The sequence below is a fragment of the Prionailurus viverrinus genome, chromosome D4 (genome assembly GCF_022837055.1).
Source record: "Prionailurus viverrinus isolate Anna chromosome D4, UM_Priviv_1.0, whole genome shotgun sequence".
NCBI classification, from domain to species: domain Eukaryota; kingdom Metazoa; phylum Chordata; class Mammalia; order Carnivora; family Felidae; genus Prionailurus; species Prionailurus viverrinus.
This window is the reverse complement of record NC_062573.1, coordinates 18,194,616-18,212,434: the sequence shown is the minus strand read 5'-3', so window position 1 is coordinate 18,212,434 and position 17,819 is coordinate 18,194,616. Positions and strand designations below refer to the sequence as shown.

At 42.5% G+C, this 17,819-nt stretch overlaps 2 pseudogenes; both read left to right on the top strand.

Moving 5' to 3' along the window:
* Window positions 1-2,127: 2,127 nt before the first annotated feature.
* Window positions 2,128-3,702, top strand: LOC125150506 (keratin, type II cytoskeletal 8-like; annotated as a pseudogene).
* A 12,852-nt stretch (window positions 3,703-16,554) lies between these two features.
* On the top strand, window positions 16,555-17,016 carry LOC125150773 (ubiquitin-conjugating enzyme E2 N-like; annotated as a pseudogene).
* The last annotated feature ends 803 nt before the right edge of the window (window positions 17,017-17,819 follow it).

Here is a 17,819-nt window from a genome sequence, read left to right as displayed (position 1 = left end):
GTCAGCTCCTACCAGATCATGAGAACCAACTATTCAATTTGGAGGAACTTTGTGGCTTGTTAAACACGGCTGTTATAAAAAATTAAATAATATACATTAACAGTTAAATAAATAATATTAAAACCCAACAGTAAAAAAATTCAAATTTTACTGTTATCTATGCTGGAGCCAGTAAACTTTTTCTGCAAAGGGACAAATACTAAATACTTTAGGTTGTGAGAGTCACAGATAGTCTCTGTCATATATTGTTTTTTTTTTAACAATGCTTTAAAAAACTAAAAACCAATCTTAGCTCACAGGCTGCACAATAACAGGCCATGTGTCAGATGTGGCCTACAGGCCATCACTTGCCAATCACTGATCTATGATCTTGAGGTTACTTACACCTATTTCACTCATATGGTGGAGACGCTATATAATTGTGTGCTATTGCATGTCTCTGTCCAACTCCATTTTCAGTGATCTCACATTAGTAGCTTAAAATGAGCTATGATGATGGGACAGCTGGGTGGCTCAGTCAGCTGGGCGTCCCACTTCGGGTCAGGTCATGATCTCATGGTTTGTGAGTTTGAGCCCCACATCGGGCTCTGTGCTGACAGCTCAGAGCTTGGAGCCTGCTTTGGATTCTGCATCTCCCTCTCTCTCTGTCCCTCCCCACTTGTGTTCTCTCTCTCTCTCTCTCTCTCAAAAATAAACATTTTTAAAAATCTTTTTAATCAGCTGTGGTGAAAGTATCTATACTACAGAAATGGGTAAACACTGCAAATCAGGGCTCCTCTTCCCTGAGAGCCGGTCAGTAAACGTTTACCAGCACACCACTGCCTTGAGGTCACTATGGGAAAGAATCATAGAAAACTGGGGTGCCTGGGTGGCTCAGTCGGTTAAGCATCTGACTTCGACTCAGGTCATGATCTCGCGGTCCGTGAGTTCGAGCCCCGCTTCGGGCTCTGTGCTGACAGCTCGGAGCCTGGAGCCTGCTTCGGATTCTCTGTCTCCCTCTCTCTCTGCCCCTCCCCCGCTCATGCTCTGTCTCTCTCACTTTCAAAAATGAATAAATGTTAAAAAAAAAAAAAATCATAGAAAACTGATGTGCTTTACCAATTCACCCAGAAATGCTGACAGAGAAGAAAAATGTAAAGGAAAAATGCAGTCCACGGAGTCAGAGGAAAAGAAAGACAGGAACACCCAGCCAGGTATGTCTGGTCATGGCTTAATTAACAGGTGGTCTTTTATGACCACCCTCAGAATTCAGGCTTGCTTTTCTGTGACTGAGACGTATCCTATTTTTCTCTTCTCTCACTTTGAAAACACTATTTCTGGCTTTGCTGCTGCCCCAGACAGTAACAAAGCAGCTGAGGTCTGCCCAGAAGTTGCCGGGGACAGACAGCATACAAAGGGTTCATGGCTGTGAGGGAGACAAGCAAATGCCATAAAGAAAGGCAGTTTTGTGTAGAGCAGCCACCTCTGCTATTCTGGTGTGGATTTGGGGCTTCTCTTAAAATAGAACAATAAACGTGCAGGTCTAGACTAAGCAGCAATTTTGGTTTTAGGGAAAGCTGATACCCAGCAGGATGAGGATAACCCCGAGAAAGTTTGTTTTCAGCAATTTGGGCTCAATTAACCAGGAAAAGTGCCTGGCAAGGAACAAAACACAACCCAAACCAGGAGGATGCCTTCAGGGCATTTATGAGATGACCCTCCTACAAATTCCCTGACTGTAAACTCTTTCTTTGGGGAAATGAAGTGTAGCCTTAACAGTTTTAGAAGAAATTGTTTCTGTGACCTATTCCTCTCTCCAAGTCCCAGGAAAATCCACCCTGAGCATGTATACTACCTCTCACCCTCCTGCTCTGCTTCTCCTAGCTGGTCATAAGGAAAACTAATAGAAACCAGAAAAAAGTGGTATCTTTCCCCAAATCCCAGTTCCCTAATTCAAACAGCACAAAATACTGGGTAAATGGAGGGGTGGAGAAAGCAAGGTTTGATAGGGGAGGTGAATGAAGACAGTCATGGTTAGAGATAGTTGCATGGACAAAGGGACCCTAGAAGTGACCCTTGAAGAAACAGGCAGAGCATAAAAGGAAAAAGCATTTCAGACAAAGGCAATGGAGCAGGTAAATGCAAAACATGGTTGTTATATTAAAAGGTATTCAAGGTCCCACACCTAGAAACAGCTTCTCAGTGTTTCCTCAAAGTCTCTGGTTCAGCCTACTCACCTCCACTGCAGCCTCCATTGTGTCCATCAGGGTGACCCATAAGTCCTACAAGGTGTCCACCTCTGGCCCCTGGGCCTTCAGCTGCTGTTCATACACAAGTGTGCCTGATACCCACATCAGTTCCTCAGCCCTCTCACAGGTGGGCATCAGTATGAGTGTGGTCAGGGGCTACAGCAGGGCCACGGGTATATACAACATCACAGCTGTCTCAGTAAAACAGAGCCTGCTGAGCCCATTTAAGCTGGGAGTAGACTCCAACACCCAGGCCATGCCCACTCAGGATAAGGAGCAGATCAAGAGCCAAAATAACAACTCCACAAAACAATTCCTTTATCAACAAAGTGTAGAACCTAGAGCAGCAGAACCAGTTAGAGAGACCAAGTGGAGTCTCTCACAGGACCAGAAAATGGCTCAGAGCAACATGAACAACATGTTCAAGAGCTGCATCAACAGCCTTGGGCAGCAGCTGAACACAGTAGCCCAGAAGAAGCTGAAGCTGGAGACAGAACCTGGCAACATTCAGGGGCTGGTGGAGGACGTCACGAATAAGCATAAGGAAGAGATCAAAGAGAGATCAAAGAGCTTGCAGAGATGGAGAATGAATTTGTCCTTGTCAAAAAGGCTGGGGACGAAGCTTACATGAATAAGGCAAATTTGGAGTCCCACCTGGAGTGGCTCCCCAACAAGATTGACTCCCTAAGACCGCTGTATGAAGAAGAAAACCAAGAGCCTCAGTCGCAGATCTCTGACACCTCCATGGTCCTCTTCATGGGCAACAGCTACTCCCTGGACCAGAAGGCGTCAACACGGAGGTCAAGGCCCAGTACAAGGAGATTACTAACCATAGCCAGGCGAAGGCTGAGACCACGTACCAGGTCAAGTACAAGGAACTGCAGACACTGGCTGGGAAGCACGGGGATAACCCCTATCGTACAAAGATGGAGATTTCTGAGATGAATCGGAACATCAGACAATTCCATGTTTAGATCTAGACCCTCAAAGGCCAAAAAGGGCTTCCCTGAAGGCCTCCATCACTGAGGCTGAGCAGTGCGGGTAGCTTGTCATTAAGGACACCAATGCCAAGCTGGCTGAGCTGGAGGCTGCCCTGAAGCAAGCCAAGAAGGACATGGTATGGACAGGATCCAGGTACTGCATGAGTACCAGAAGCTCATGAACATCAAGCTGTCCCTGAACATCAAGATCTGCTTGAGGGTGAGGAGAGCTGGATGGAATCTGAGATGCAGAACATGAGGATCCATACAAAGATGACGAGCAGATACTCAGGTAGGCTGAGCTCAGTCTATCCCCATAGACTCACGAGCCCTGGCCTCAACTATAGCCTGAGCTCCTTCCAGTCCAGCTTCAGCTCTGGCAGGGACTCCAGCTCCTTCCGCTGCTCAGCTACTCCAAAGCCATGGTTGGGAAGAAGATCGAGACCTGGAATGGGAAGCTGGTGTCTAAGTCACCTGATGTCTTATCCAAGTGAGCAGTCACTGACGTTCCCCCTCCCCCAGCCACCCTTCCCCTGTGGCTGCCACAGGAGAGCCTTTGGGGGAATGTGCAGGGGAGTGACTGGGAACAGGAGACCCACCTGAGGCTCAGCCCCAGTCCTCATTCTACCCTTAGGAGTAGTCTACTGCCTAGGTATCTTCTCTTGCCCATGGCCCTAACTAAAAGTCAATTCAAGCATCTTTTCTTAAAGAAAGATTCAGCTGGCTCTGCAAAAAAAAAAAAAAAAAAAAAAAAAAAAAAAAAAAAAAAAAAAGCTCAAACTCATTAGTCATGAAAGAAGTTCAAATTAAAACCCACAGTGAGGTAGAAAGCCACGCGAGAACATACCTCCTATCCCAACAATGAGAGAAAACCAAACAATCTATAAAATCATAACTCCCCTTGAGCCCATGACAAGGCAATCAGGAGATCTGAATTCCTAAGAATGACAAGCCCTGCCACACAGACACAGTACGCAAGAACTGTTCCACCTTTGCCAGAGCCTCTTTGGAGCAAGAGGGTAAGAAGAAAAGAGCTAGCACTGCAAAAAATTCTTAAGAGCAAAGTGTGCGTTGGCACGAAGTTAAGAATCCACGGGAACCTCAGACACAAGAGAAATTCATGTTCCCAAGCTCTTTTCCGCAATCTCTACCAGGTACTCAGAAAAAAGACTGAGGCAGTCAGGACAGCTGAGAGAGAGTCCTCACTGGCCTGCAGGCATGAAACACTGCCCATTTTCCAGAACTTTCTCTCATAAGAAGTCAAAACCACTACAGAAGGAGTAGACGGGCTAAGATCCGCTGTCTGCAGAAGGGATAGGAACACAGCCATCTGCCTCTGGGGAAGAAGTGGGAAACCTCTCTATCCCAATGGTAACCCTGAGTGTATCCCAATGGTATCCCAATGGTGCACTGAGTAACAAGCAACAGCACTCTCCTGCTGGGGGAAAGAGCAGAAAACTCTCTTGCAACCAGTCCTCAATGATGAGCTGCCACTATACACCCCACCAGAATGACTACAATTAATTAAACTGATGCCAAAAACTGGCAAGGAGGCAGAACAACAGGAACTCCCCTATGCTGCTGGGAAGGATGTAAACTGGTGCAACCACTTTGGAAACAGATTTGGCTGTACCAACGAAAGCTACACATGTGTATAGCCTATGACTCAGCAACTCCACTTCTAGGTAGTAATCTAAGTGAAATGAGTACAGATGTGAGCCAAAAGGCATCTAAAAGAGCATTCATGGCAGACCTATTTGAAATAAACAAAACCATAAATAACCCAATAATCATCAATAGTACCATGTATAAATGGTATAATTACAGTTTTTTCACACATTAGTACAGCAATACACGGCTACCTGCAACATGAATAAATCTAATCAAAATGTTGAACAAAAGAAGTTAGTTAAGATGAATCTATGAATTCATTCATTTGAAGTTTAAAAACAGGAAAAAAACAATGGGATAGAAATCAGATAGCAATTATCCTTTGGAGGGTACTAAATGAACAGGAGGAGGAGGAGGGAGGCTTCTGGAATCCTGCTGATGTTTTACTGCTTGATCTAGTTCTGGTTATATGAGTGGCTTCATGTTATAAAACTTCATTAAGCTGTAGGGGTGCCTGGGTGGCTCAGTCAGTTGAGTGTCCAACTTTGGCTCAGGTCATGATCTCGTGGTCCGTGAGTTCGAGCCCCACGTCGGGCTCTGTGCTGACAGCTCAGAGCCTGGAGCCTGTTTCAGATTCTGTGTCTCCCTCTCTCTCTGACCCTTCCCCGTTCATGCTCTGCCTGTCTCAAAAATAAATAAACGTTAAAAAAAAATTTTTTTTTTAAATTAAAAATTCATTAAGCTGTACCTTTGTGATTTGACCCCTTTTCCATTTGAATGTTACACTTCAATTAAAAAGAAAATTTTTGGGTTCCTGGGTGGCTCAGTCAGTTAAGTGTCTGACTCTTGATTTACATTCAGGTCATGATCTCACATTTCCTGAGATCCAGTCCCACATCAGGCTCCAAGCTGGATCCTGCCTGGGATTCTTTCTCCTGCTCTCTCTGCCCCTCCCCCACTCACATATATTCTCTCTCTCAAATAAATAAACATTTTTAAAAAGAAACAAAATTTTACTTTAAAGAAAAGTGACTGGTATGGGAAATGTTGAACAGGTCAGCCTTGCTGAAGTGGTGAGAGAAGACTGAAGGCAGGGGAGCATGGAGCCAGAGCATGGAAGGGCCTTGAATGACAGATCAAAGGGTTTATCCTTTGTTCCACAGACAGTGCCACCAATTGTTTTGTGTTTTTTTTTTTTTTGAGATAACTATAGATTCATATGTAGTTGTAAGAAACAATATATATAAATCCAATATATCCTTCATCCAGTTTCCCCCAATGTTGACAACTCTCGACCTATAGCAGAGTCACAATTAAGAAGTTAGCATTGACATGATCCACCCACCTATCCAAATTCCAGCACGTGCACGCACTCATGTGTACATGTTTAGCTCTGTGCAATTTTATCACACATGTATATTCATGTGGCTACGACCACGGTCAAGATACAAACTAACTCCCACCACAAGAATCCCCTGTACTGTCCTTTTGTGGAATGGTTAAACGAACAGCGGTGCATGTATACCATTGGGCACTACTCAGCAATAAAAAGGGATAAACTATTGATACACAGAAAATTATGCTAAGTGAAAAAGCCTACCTCAAAATGGTTACAGATGATACAGTTCCATTTACACAACATTCTTGAAATGACAAAATGATAGAGATGGATAGTGGTTGGTTGCCAGGGGGTAGGGGCAGGGGTTGGGAGGGAAGTGGCTATAAAAAGGTAGCATTGCAGGTTTTTGAACAGAGGAGTGATATGAATAGCACAGACCAGAGAATCTGGCTCATTCTAATGGCCTCAGCTCTGAGTTTCCACTCAATCCTCCCACCCTTCACCTATACCACCCCGATCCCGGCCCTACTGCCCACCCCCCCTCAGTATCTGCCTCTTGTTGCTTTAATACCTAGTTAATTAGCAGTGGTTTGGGTTTTGATTAAAAGGTCCTGTTGACAACAGATCCTCCCCACTGGCAACCCAATAGTTTCATCTGCCCAGTCAGTTCAGGCACTAACCCCTTTTTTGTTCTCCTGTAGACCTCCTAGTGGAGCTGAGAGTCCTTGGATATACTTAGTGCATTAGCTGTCTTATGAATTTGCGAGGCTGTTTTGGGTTATTTCCCCCTCTTGCTCCTGTTTCTTCCCTGAAGATTATTCTCTTAAACTGTTTTAAAAAACAAATATGTTGCTGAGGGGGGCTGGGAGGGGTGGTTAGTATGACATTTCTCTGTTATTTTGAAATGAGACCCATAGGAAGCCTCCAGGCACATGGTAAAGTCAGACATAATCCAGTTAGTTACAAAGCAGGATTAAAGGAGCTGATGATCTCGCACGAAGAGGCAACTCCCTTACACACTAATGGATGGCACACTGTCCCCAGAAGCCAAATAAGGAGAGAAAGTGCATTTCATAAACACAATCAGGGAGAAAATCTATGCCCCATAGAGAGGCACACCAGGAACAACCAACCACTAAGTAGAACTTGAACTCTGCTTCAACACTGTGAGTCAGTCCTTCTGGCTCATCCTGCTGGGGAGGCCTTCCCCGAAGTAAGGAGACAACTTAAGATATCAGGAGGGAAGGGCTGCTTAGAGGAGGACATGTGAGCTGGGTCTAAAGGCTGAGTAGTTTCCCAGGTAGTAAACGCAGAGTAGAGGGCAGTATACCAGACAAAGGGAACAGCATGAGGAAAGGTACAGGCTTGGAGTAGACTGATGTGACAGGAAGTATGGCACACAGAGGGAAGTAGGGAAAGTAGAGGCAAGAAAAGTGAGGTAGCCACCGGATTAAGAAAGATCAGAAAGGGAATTGGCCTTTAAGTGATGGGCAAGCAGCACAAGTTTTAAAAACAGAGGTATGGGGGCGCCTGGGTGGCTCAGTTGGTTAAGCGTCCGACTTCAACTCAGGTCACGATCTGGTGGTCTGTGACTTTGAGCCCCACGTCAGGCTCTGGGCTGATGGCTCGGAGCCTGGAGCCTGCTTCCGATTCTTTGTCTCCCTCTCTCTCTGCCCCTCCCCCACTCATGCTCTCTCTCTGTCTCAAAAAATAAACGTTAAAAAAAAAAAAAACAGAGGTATGACTCAGTACTTTAGAAAGATTACTCAAATGGCCCCATGCAAGCAGATAAATTACAGGGGTGAGATTCTGGTCTGAGAGATAAGTTAGGAGCCCACTGCCTTTCCTCATTCTCCTCACAAAGATTGAGCTAAAGAAATGATCCAACTTCCCATGAAATTTACATGTTAAGGTGGTTTGACTGCAAGAACGATCTTTTCTTGTTGGGACACAACTTGTCAAAACAAGGATCAGGGTTTTGTTGACTGAAAAAAAAAAAGAAAAAAAAAGCATTGAACATTCTTTACAAGGATTAGGGGCTCCCAGCTCAAGGCTGAAAGATTCAGGCCTTCCTGGACATGTATGGTAAACCATCAGTAAGCTACAGAGCCACCCTGAGAAAGACCTACTGCTGTATCCAGTCTGGAGAGTCAGGATGTCTGGACACAGCTGGCAAATGGGAAGTGGCTGACAGCTATCTGCATGGAGATAGGCTAAGGAGCTTCCTCAGAAGGAACATATTTTAAGTAGGCTTCACGCCCATCATGGAGCCCAACACAGGGCTTGAACTCACAACCCTGAGATCAAGATCTGAGCTGAGATCAAACGTCAGACACTCAACTGACTGGCACCCCAGGTACCCCATGAACATATCCTAAGGGAAGAAAAATCCTGTTAAGTTGTAGGAAACTCCTAAGGATGGGAAAATTCTGACCTCAGCCAGGTATCTGTCCTTCTAATTTGTCTCTTGACTCAGCCCAGTGGGATCGTGTCAGACTCTTCTGTCAAGCAAAAGGCTGTAAATAAACAAGCACCTTGGAGCTCAGGCACCTCTGCTTGGGGACCCTCTAACAGAGCGGAACAGAAGTAAAGAAGCCAGTCCTCCTCCATACACTGCTGGCAACTGAGGGCTGGGGGCAGCAGCCAGGGAAGAACTGCAGGAAAAGCCACAGCCATCTACACACTGGCACAGAACGGTGTCCCTGGCAGTGCCTCCCTTATAGCAGAGGTGTCCACCACAGGAATGCTCACACCCTGCAGAGTCCATCGTGGTAGCACAGCATGAACACTGAAAGCAGTGCATATACTGTGAACTCATCAGAAACATACCCTAAAGGGTGGCAAGGCCCAGATGGAGCCTCTGCACAGGCAGTGGGGGGGCCAAATTAGGTTAATTTGCAAACCAGTGTGAAGGCATGACGACCTCACCAAAGTAAGGCTCATTTGTCAAGTTCTGAATGAGTGTTCATACAAGAAAATATTAATACTTGTGGGACAGTCTAATGTTAAAGCAGAAAACTTCACGAGGGTGGGAAGAAAACAATCTGACGTACCGCCTCTGTACATAACAGCTCTGAAGGGCAGATGTTTGTGTAACAACTTCCCCAGTGTTCCTACTGTTTCCGGTTATGTAAGTAACCCCTACTATCTCTGTTATTTCCCTACATCCCTTCTCAGAAATCAACCCATCCTATATTCAAATGTTTAGGTAACTTGGGATTTTTCAAGCACATCGTCATGACGAAATCCTGGAATATAAAATGTCAAGACCAGGGCCCTGGACAAGATAACAGGAGGAGCTCTTGTTTAATGGGTTGCCATGGTGAAAGGAGGGAGGTTGATGGAATTGAAAAAAAAACCTAGGAGAACTATTGTAGTGTGTGAGGTTATAAAATATTTGTGAAAGTCCCTATATCTGAGTTGGGCTTGGACTAGGATAAGTGCCCTCCTTGGATGTGGTGAACACTATGTAATCAGTAAAATACCCAAAGATTTTCCTGCTAAGACTCTCTGCTCCAAGTTACTTTGGGATCCTAAGAGCCCAACTTACTGATAGACGGGGCTTGGACAGCAGTTATAATCAAAGTGTGGCTTCCTTTCCCATCCCAAGCGGAGAGTCATATTACAAACAGATAGCTCAAATATTGCTGTGCTAAATCAACAAACTGGTACAAACTGGCCTTCTTTCTGCTGCTCAAACATGCCAAGTTCTTCTTACCTTCTCAGTTGTTCTCCTCTTTTATGAGAACACTCTGAACCTATATCTTTGCACAGCCGCCTATTTAGCACGCAGGTCTCAACTCAAAAGTCACCGCATGAAGGAATGAAGGTACTCCTAGGATATTGGCAATGTTCTATTTCTTGGCCTGAGTGTTAGTTAACAGGTTGTGTTCACTGTGCAGAATTTCATCAAGGTGTCCACGTTGACGTGTACATATTTTTGCATGTATGTTATACTTCAATGAAAGTTTATTTTACAAAATAAGTCACCTCCTCTGAGAAGCCTTCCCTGACCATCCCATGCTCCCCACCCTCTGACTCTCATGTTAGCCTTATTTATTGTCTTCATGATACTATGATTATCTCAAATTAACTTGTCTATGTTTATGTTTACTTATTGATTTTCTGTCTCCTTCTCTAGAATATAAGCACCAAGAGAGATCAAGGACAATATCTGTCTTGTTCCATGCTGTATCCCTATTGTTTATAACAGTGCCTGGCAAAGAGTAATCAAGAAAGAATGAATACATGATTAAATGGATAGCAATTCTCCCCCAGCCCTGTTGTGAATTATCTGCATACTTGGAATGTTTCTTAATAAAGAATGAAGATGTCTCCTTTTGTGAGTCACAGAAACCAAGGATTCTCAAGGTCTTTGAGAACACTTTACACTCTGGTCAGTGAAGGATCATCCATTTCTTCTATTCCTAGTGGAGCAGCAAAGACCCTGCCCTGAAACTCCTGAGTCCTGGGACCCCCTGCAGGACGTGTGATCTCCCTAAGCTATGTATACTCACACCTCGTGTATACAGTGGTGAAAATATCCTTACCTCAGTGGAAGTTGTGAAAATTAAGTTAGAAAATTTAAAAAAAAAAAAAAACCTTTTAAAATAATTTTAAGAGAATACAAAACTATTTTTAAACAGACTATTATCAATATTATTATCTTGAGAATAATTCAAGGAACGGCTCTGCCTTCCGTAGAATTCACTTATTTTTCTTTATAGTTTGAGCTCCCCCTAAGATAGACAAGGCATTATGAGGGGTTCAAAGATGACTGGGTCTCATTCCATGGAGCTCAACTACCAAATTACACGGAGAAGGTCAAGCAGTTGTATACAGAGTTTGTTGTGAATTTCTCCTCTATCTTGGGGTCCCTGTTACCACCACTGTTTTTTCATAGATTTGTTCTTCCATTCTTTCATACATTCATTCAACAAACATCTATGAAGAACTTTCACATGTCAGGCATCAGGCCAGGTGATGGAATCACACTGGAATCACACTCATGCACTGAAACAGAGGCGGTACATGTCCTCGTGAAGTTAGCACAGAGTGATGCAGTGTGGTGTAGGTACTTTTAGTTCTTTTGCTTCAGGGTACTTCACTCAGGGAATGGGAGCAGGAAAGTCTCCCCTCCAGTTTCTCGTTCTTCTTTCTCTGTTACAGCAATTGCAACTTGAACTAGCCACATTTCATGTGCTCAATAGCCACACACAGCTCATGGTCATCTTATTGGACCTTGCAGCTCTAGATCCTTGCCACTCCAAGTGTGGCCCACTAACCAGCTACATCTGTACCTCTGGGGGCTCATCAGAAATGTCAGATCTCATTTATTTTTAGATGGTAGTAAGAATAGATGGAAACAAAAAGGAATTTCCTTCTTTCTGTGCCTTAGAAAAACGTGTGCTTGTGTGTCTACCAAAAAATAAAAAACAAGGGCACCTAGGTGGCTCAGTCAGTTAAGCATCCGACTACTGATTTTGACTCAGGTCATGCATGATCTCACAGTTCATGAGTTCAAGCCCCATGTTGGGCTCCGTGCTGACAGTGTGAAGTCTGCTTGGGATTCTCTTTCTTTCCCTATCTGCACCCTTCCTCTCTCAAAATAAATAAACTTAAAAATAAAAAAAGAAAAGAAATAAAATTAAAAACAAACAAACAAACAAACAAAATAAGAGTGGCAGCCTGCAAGAAAGCATGAAAGAATTTTCTAGGACACTGGTCACATTCTGTTTCTTAATCTTGTACTCATTACATGAGTAGATTCCATTTATAAAATTTTGAGCTATACACTCATGATTTTTATGTTTTTCTATATGTAGTTATACTTTAACAAAGAAGCTTTTCTAGTATGTGGCAAATCTGGCTATATCTCCACTGGCTACGATAAAGAACACCTACACTCCTCGCGTGTGTCTCCTGTACTCTCACCCTACAGCCACACTCAGAATACGTCTGCCGCCAGGTGTGTATGGCTTTTGCCCCACACCAATCAGCTCTCTGACACCAGTTGGGCGTCCTACAATTTAACTCAATTCTGACACAATCTACCTGGAGAGATAGTGTCAGATCCCACAGATTAAGGGCTCAGCCCCACAAGACTGTCCCCCAACCACCACCACCACCACCACTTCAGATGTCAATAGGAAGCCCAGTTTGTTACCTGTGCTTCTGACCAATGGGCTCTAAATGGAAGGTCCCTACTACCCATTCCTCAGGTTCAATTATTTGCTACAACAGCTCACAGGACTCAGGGAAACACCAGCTTACTACATAATAAAAGATATAATAAAGAATACAGATGAACAGCCAGATGAAGAGATACTCAGGGGCAGATTTGGGGACTTCTGTCCCCATGGAGTTGGGTGTGGGACCCTCGATATGTAGATATGTTCACTAATCTGGAAGTTCTCCAAACCCCATACTTCTGTGATTTTTATGGAGACTTCATCACATAAGTATAACTAATCATTAACTTCATGTTCAGTCACTGTCCCCTCTCTGGAAAATAGGGGGTGGAGCTGAAAATTCCAAGCATCTAACCATGGCTTGGTCTTTCTGGCAACCAGAACCCATCCAGGAGCCCACTGAGAGTCATCTCTTTAAAACAAAAAATACTGTTATTACCCAGGAAACTATAAGGGATTTAGGGGCTCTGTGTCAGGAATCAGGGTCAAAGACCAAATATTAGAAACAAAGATACTCCTAGTGCACTTATCATTCGGGAAATTAAACAGGTTTGATTTAACATATTTTTTCTATTATTTCACAGCTACTAATAAAAAATACATAAGACAAGCTTCTACAAGATGCCCCTAATTGCTGATATTTTTAATTGGACAGTCAAAAGATTCCCCATTGGCTATAAGACTGACCTAATGGAAATTACCTATTTTGCCAATCAATTCAAATTTCTATTTTTCTGTCACTGTGGAGAACTGCTTACATCCTTATTTACGTAGAAAGTTCCTGATTACAATTCTCTTGTGTTAAAATAATTTGTTAACCCTGGTCCCTGCTATAATGTACATGATACAGACACATAAACAGAGTACAGAGAAGTCAAATATTTTCACTTATTTATGGGCACTGATTCTCTCATTCAGAGCAAAACCATATGCACAAAGTTCATAAACAATTAGAACTGAATAAATGAAACGTGAGGCTAGTTAATTAACTTGGAAATTGATTTATCCCTCAGAATGGCCGAAAGTTTATAAGGTTCTCATCAAAGCTTTAAGACATGAATCAATTAGGTACATTAATAAAACTTCCTACTACTGGTATCAGTTCAATTCTACACACATGTGCCCTTGGTTGTGCTTATCTCTGTGCTGGTTATTAAAATAAGTACAATAAGTCCAATGTCATAGCTCTGCCCTACAGAGCCAGCTTACCAGGCAATCCTGCATGCCAAAAGTCAGTTGAACTTCAAATAACTAATGGTAAGCATGATTAGTATTAACCGGGTTTTAGTAAAACAATATGAAATGACTCATTTCCTGATATTAAAAAAAAGTTATTTATTTATACATTTCTCCCTATTTCTGCATTCTATGTGTTTTCCCGAAATACTTCCAAATGAACTAAAATTAAATGTGTGCTTTTACATTTCCTGTGGAAAACAACTAGAGAAGTCTTTGGAAATTGCCTGAAATTTCACCAATTCCTTCAAAGCCTTCCCAAGAATCAAAGAAACCTCTGGAAATTTTCAAATAAATCAATGCGCGCTTTGTTTTTCTAACCACTGGCTCAGACTCTGTGGATCTTTTCTCCAAATGGGCTAATCATATCACAGGTACCAATAACCACAACACCTAAAAAACAAACAAACAAAAACAAAACAAAACAAAACAAAAACCCAAGTCAGTTCCTTCTGAAGGGAATGGAGAAAACAGTAAGTCCCCAACTGTATTTGCTCTAGCACTAGCAGCCAAGTAAGACAGCAGGACCATGTCCATAGGTGTTTGATGCACTTGAAGAACTACAACATTAGATTAGCTATAGTTTCCAGGAAAATGCAATAGCTGTAGCAAGCACCTCTTCTTTCACCCTTCTCAATGGCCCTTTTCCTGCAAATGAGGTGAAAATCACATTGAATTGTGTTTTGAACATATGAGAAGAACTTGGTAAGACAAGAGAAATGCTTTTAAAAGCAAGGAGGAGGCAAACAGAGATTTGAGGGGACCACTTTCCAGGGATTAGAGCTGCATTTCCAGATCTTGACCAGTGGTTGGGATCCCCTTCCAGGTACAGAGTGAGTAAATCCCACTCCTGACCTCAGAGAGGAATTGTCGGGAGAATAAGGGAGAGTGCTGCCTCCACAGAGGTTTCTGCAGGTTCTAAATCCAATGCCTACAAGTAACATATGTGTGTATTAGGTCAAGTTAAAGAGAAACAGGAGTAGAAAGTAGGCTAGAAAATGTGCCCTTCCTAAAGGTATTTTAAAATATTCGTTTATAAAAAGAACTCTATACAGAAAATCTTCCTATCCCATATCCAAATTCCCCTCCTTTCTTACCAATAGAACTCAATTTTTATTAAGGGCAGAAATGACCCACTTAAAGACTACATTTCCCAGCCTTCCTTGCAGCTAAATGTGGTCATGTGACTATATTCTGGGCAAAGAGATAAGTTCTACTGGCAAAGAGGAGGAAAGGAGTGGCCGATGAGAGAACCAAAAGTATTTGCCTCAGTCCCCAGCCTCAAGGAACCTACATAAACTGAGGAAGACAGACAGGTGCATAACACAAGTCATAATGTGTATTATATTCTATTGTGTACAAGAGGATATAGGGATCCCAAGTAGAAATTACTCATTCAAATGCTGAGGGTATTTTCCTAGTGTTACGTAAACAAATGGATTTTAGAGCAATGCCTTGTTACCGGCTGTGTGACTTTCAGCAAATGGTCTACCTCTCTGAGCCTAGGACATCTCATATTTGAATGGAAAAATATATCCCACCTCCCAGAAATACTATGGGGATTCAGTGAGGTTAGTCGTTTAAAGTATTCAGTATGGCAAAAATCATATGGTAAATAATCTAAACCTGACATGCCCCATCCCATTTTTTTTTTTTTTCACATACTCTGAGAACTAAATGCCATTTTGCAGGGCCAAAGAAGTTCAATGGGGAGAAGGATGAGGTCTGATCATCTGTTTATCTGCTTTCATTCTTAGGACAATTTGATTAACCATTCACTTGCACAGGAATCTTAGCTTCTGCCCTCTCACTGAAACCAGATCTTGTTTGGAAAAGTGGGAACTTCTTCTCCAGTAATAAAATAGTCATTGACATAGTGTCACTCATGCCCATCTGAGATGCTGGAGCTGTTCTTGCCCCATCATGATGCCAAACATGCCAAGTAGGACCAGGGAGTAGGGAGCAGGGAAGCAGGGTGTTCAAGAGCTTTGCAGTCTGTTTTTATGTATGTAGCAAGTGTCTCATACATCACTGTCTTGGTTTATGAGAAAAACTTGGCCAGAAAAATCATCTGTGATCTTCGGGGAATTAGACAGTGAGGGAATAAAACCAGGTTATTGAGCATGGAGTAAAGTGTCTCTATCTGTAGTTTTCCTCCTGCACCCTCAAATTACAGGCATGTTTTCATAGGGAAAAACACAAAAAGCCTCCCTCTAGGACTGTCCAGTGTGGGATTCAAGAATCCAGCAAGGACCAATCAAGCCAACTCCCACATTTGTATATTTCACTCTGACAATCATAAACCAGCTTTCAAAAACCAATTTCAGGCTACTGTATATCAGCTCAACAACATCATGGTGGCACCACCTGTAAGCCAACAACGATTTCAGCAGCATCACCTTCTCTGTCCTAAAGAAGGGTCTGTGCCTTGCATGAATAGTTTATTCCAGTGACTTAGTGATTTCTTTACATGTTGAGTTGGCAGCAATCTCTCTGCTCCCATCAGGGCCCCTGCACTGCCTTCGGGATCCCCCCAACACACATACATCCACTGTTCCAACTACAGCATTGCTGCACTGCTCTGCTTTACTTATTGGGCATGTACATAAGGTTTCATTTGAAAAAAATGTTAAAAACCCAAAGTTAAAATTTTTAAGAAGCATTGTTTTCTTTACCCTTAAAGTTTTGAAAAATGGACAATGGGAAAAAATGAAAATATTGACACTGTTGTTAAAAACTGTGGGATTTACAAACAATATTTTGAGAAAAATGAGGGCACTTATTAGGGGTGCTAAATCTGTCAAGTCTTTAGCCATAGTGGTACATTTGGCTAGTTAATTGTGTTTTCAACCATGAAAATTAAAAAGCATATATGAAATGTCAGAAAGATAGCATCAAAGATTGTGACTAAAAGACAAAGTATAGGAAACCACAGTCAAGACCAGAAGCAGAACTCAGGATTTGACTAGATGGCCGGGCTGCCCTGAAGAATTTATCAAAAAAAGCCCAGCTCTTGCTGGCAGAACCAGTTCCTGACATTAAAACAGAACCAGAATAGAGCAACGCCCATTATTTTCATGTGGTCACTGCTGGCCCCCAGGATTCCTCCTTTGAGGGAAGGACTTTTAAATTTAAACTACTCCTTCCAAAAGAATACCTGACAGCAGCCCCTAAAGTACATTTCAGGACCAAAATTTATCATCCTAATGTAGACTAGTTGGGAAGAATATGTTTAAGATATCTTGAAGGATAAATGGTCCTCAGCACTGCAGATCCACACAGTTCTGCTATGGATCCAGGCTTTGTTAAGTGCTCCCAATCCAGATGATCCATTAGCAAATGATGCCGCGGAGCAGTGGTAGACCAACAAAGCCCAAGCCATAGAAACAGTTAGAGCATGGACTAGGCTACATGCTATAAATAATATTTAAAATCGATCTGATCAGGAAGTGTGCATCGCTTCTCCTAATCTGACAAGACTTAATCCTTTTCTGTTTGCATTTAATGGATACAGTCTTATACAGAATAAAAGTTCAGACATTTCAGTCCTTTGGTGATTAATGCACAATAGCAAATCTATGTCTTGTCCTGATTCACTGTTGTAAAGCATAAGCAAAGGCTAGAGGTACCATCAGGATTGCTGTGGCCCCTCTCTGCTGTTATTCATTTCCTCCACTATGGATTAAGTATAAAGCACTGTGAATGAAGGTAGTTGTCAGAGCTAACTGCAAGGGTGCGGGTGTTTTTCTTTAATATTTTTTTGAGGGGGATAGGTAGTTTTATTTTAATCTTATGGGCTCCTTTCCCCCCTTTTATATGGTGATCTAATTGCATTTATTTAAAAGCAGCTAACCAGTTCTTTAGAATATGCTCTCCAATCAAGTCTAACTTTATTTAGATGTGGGAGATGGACAAGCTTGACTGCCTGAACCAAAATGGTAACATTAAACAAACACCACAGCCCTCACTAATAACACTGTGGCTTTGCTGTCAAGTGTAGAATCCTCCCTTCAAAAAAAAACTTGTGACCATTTTGTATGGCTTGTCTGGAAACTTCTGTAAAATATTTTTTGTTATTAAAAAAAAAAAAGAAAGACAAGGTATATAATGGGAAAAGGACAAACTCTTCAATAAATGACATTGGAAAAACTGGGCAGCCACATGTAAAAGAATGAAACTGGACCTCTACGTTACACTGCACTCAAAAATTAACTCAAAATGGATTAAAGACTTG